This window comes from Pristiophorus japonicus, unplaced genomic scaffold (assembly GCF_044704955.1).
Source record: "Pristiophorus japonicus isolate sPriJap1 unplaced genomic scaffold, sPriJap1.hap1 HAP1_SCAFFOLD_207, whole genome shotgun sequence".
NCBI lineage: Eukaryota > Metazoa > Chordata > Chondrichthyes > Pristiophoridae > Pristiophorus > Pristiophorus japonicus.
Window position 1 is genome coordinate 305,001 of NW_027251767.1, and position 2,500 is coordinate 307,500.

The 2,500-nt window shown below is 49.6% G+C and overlaps 2 non-coding genes across 2 annotated transcripts; both read left to right on the forward strand.

Moving 5' to 3' along the window:
• Window positions 1–898: 898 nt before the first annotated feature.
• trnam-cau (transfer RNA methionine (anticodon CAU)) lies at window positions 899–971 on the forward strand. Its single transcript has one exon. It is a non-coding gene; the product is annotated as a tRNA-Met (tRNA).
• A 1,195-nt stretch (window positions 972–2,166) lies between these two features.
• Window positions 2,167–2,239, forward strand: trnam-cau (transfer RNA methionine (anticodon CAU)). The gene has a single exon. It is a non-coding gene; the product is annotated as a tRNA-Met (tRNA).
• Window positions 2,240–2,500: the final 261 nt, after the last annotated feature.

Genomic DNA, 2,500 nt, shown 5'->3' on the forward strand with positions numbered 1-2,500 from the left:
TCTGACTAGCCCTTATCACTTGCCTCCTCGCTGTTCCACGACCAGCAGAAATCTCTTGCTTCAGGTTGGCCTGCTCCCTGAACACTTTCAATGCTTTGCTCCGATCGACGTTACTGAGCAATAGCAGGCGAGCAAGGGCAGGACTGGAAGCCATGGATATGGTGAAAGACGCCGAGAAGAGCTCGAGCCTGCGCAAGGGAAGCGAGTTGAGCGCAACGTCGCAGCCGCCACGAGCGTGAGGGAGCAGGCGAGAGCCCTGTCTGACTGATGGACAAATGACTTCTATTGCCTGAGGCTTTGCCTGAAAGAAAGTGCAATTGCCTGAGGCTTTGCCTGATAGAAAATGCTGGCTCTTTACATGCATTGCTGCTCAAAGGCACTCCCTGCTGACACACACATGCAAGTGCTCAAGCAAAACGGTGAAGGCACTGTCCTGTGCCTCAGCTGCAACATTTTCAGCTGTAAACTGCTCATATTAAGAACTCTGCCTTCAGCGAATTGCGACTTACCACACACATACTTACTTCAAAAGAATGCTCACTGCTTCAAGCCGGAGTGCAACCAACCACCTAAGGACGACTTTGCTTTGCTTTGTTTTCTACTGCACTGCTCCGCTCCCCACCTGTCAATCGAAGGGAAGCGGCAGAGGTGCCTATCTTTGCTGATTGTCTGCCGCATGCCTTTTAATGCTGCTCGTCCTGTGTACTTGCTGATGTCGCAGCTATTTTTCACAGCCTGGGCCAGCGGCGCAATGGATAACGCATCTGACTACGGATTAGAAGATTGCATGTTCGGCTCCTACCTGGCTCGAGCATTTTGGCAATCTTTGCATTCTGGCTTTGAATGCCACGTAAGCGAACATAGTTGGTCACACTCTTCAGTTACTAACCAGGCAAGTGCCTTCTTAGCGCAGTAGGCAGCGCGTCAGTCTCATAATCTGAAGGTCCTGAGTTCAATCCTCAGAGAAGGCATTAATACTTGCATGGACTTTTCTCCTTCTTTCATTTCAGCTGCATTCATGCAAAAATCAGGAAGTTTTGCTGCGATAGCACATCAAAGGATTTGATGTCCCTCAGCCTGCGGTGACCTTCAGAAGCAGATGGGCTCACACCAAACCTGACACAACTCTTGTTTCTGAACAATTACCCGAGCCAAAAGAATAGTGGTGAATGCAGGTATTGATCCCTCTAACGCTCACATGCAAAGCAAGCGCTCTACCATTTGAGCTAATTCCCCATTTATGTCTGGCATTAGCTCCCAGTTTGCATCTGACTAGCCCCTTATCACTTGCCTCCTCGCTATTCCTCGACCAGAAGAAATCTCTTGCTTCAGGTTGGCCTGCTCCCTGAACACTTTCAATGCTTTGCTCCAATCGACGTTACTGAGCAATAGCAGGCGAGCAAGGGCAGGACTGGAAGCCATGGATATGGTGAAAGACGCCGAGAAGAGCTCGAGCCTGCGCAAGGGAAGCGAGTTGAGCGCAACGTCGCAGCCGCCACGAGCGTGAGGGAGCAGGCGAGAGCCCTGTCTGACTGATGGACAAATGACTTCTATTGCCTGAGGCTTTGCCTGAAAGAAAGTGCAATTGCCTGAGGCTTTGCCTGATAGAAAATGCTGGCTCTTTACATGCATTGCTGCTCAAAGGCACTCCCTGCTGACACACACATGCAAGTGCTCAAGCAAAACGGTGAAGGCACTGTCCTGTGCCTCAGCTGCAACATTTTCAGCTGCAAACTGCTCATATTAAGAACTCTGCCTTCAGCGAATTGCGACTTACCACACACATACTTACTTCAAAAGAATGCTCACTGCTTCAAGCCGGAGTGCAACCAACCACCTAAGGACGACTTTGCTTTGCTTTGTTTTCTACTGCACTGCTCCGCTCCCCACCTGTCAATCGAAGGGAAGCGGCAGAGGTGCCTATCTTTGCTGATTGTCTGCCGCATGCCTTTTAATGCTGCTCGTCCTGTGTACTTGCTGATGTCGCAGCTATTTTTCACAGCCTGGGCCAGCGGCGCAATGGATAACGCATCTGACTACGGATTAGAAGATTGCATGTTCGGCTCCTACCTGGCTCGAGCATTTTGGCAATCTTTGCATTCTGGCTTTGAATGCCACGTAAGCGAACATAGTTGGTCACACTCTTCAGTTCCTAACCAGGCAAGTGCCTTCTTAGCGCAGTAGGCAGCGCGTCAGTCTCATAATCTGAAGGTCCTGAGTTCAATCCTCAGAGAAGGCATTAATACTTGCATAGACTTTTCTCCTTCTTTCATTTCAGCTGCATTCATGCAAAAATCAGGAAGTTTTGCTGCGAGAGCACATCAAAGGATTTGATGTCCCTCAGCCTGCGGTGACCTTCAGAAGCAGATGGGCTCACACCACACCTGACACAACTCTTGTTTCTGAACAATTACCCGAGCCAAAAGAATAGCGGTGAATGCAGGTATTGATCCCGCTAACTCTCACATACAAAGCAAGCACTCTACCATTTGAGCTAATT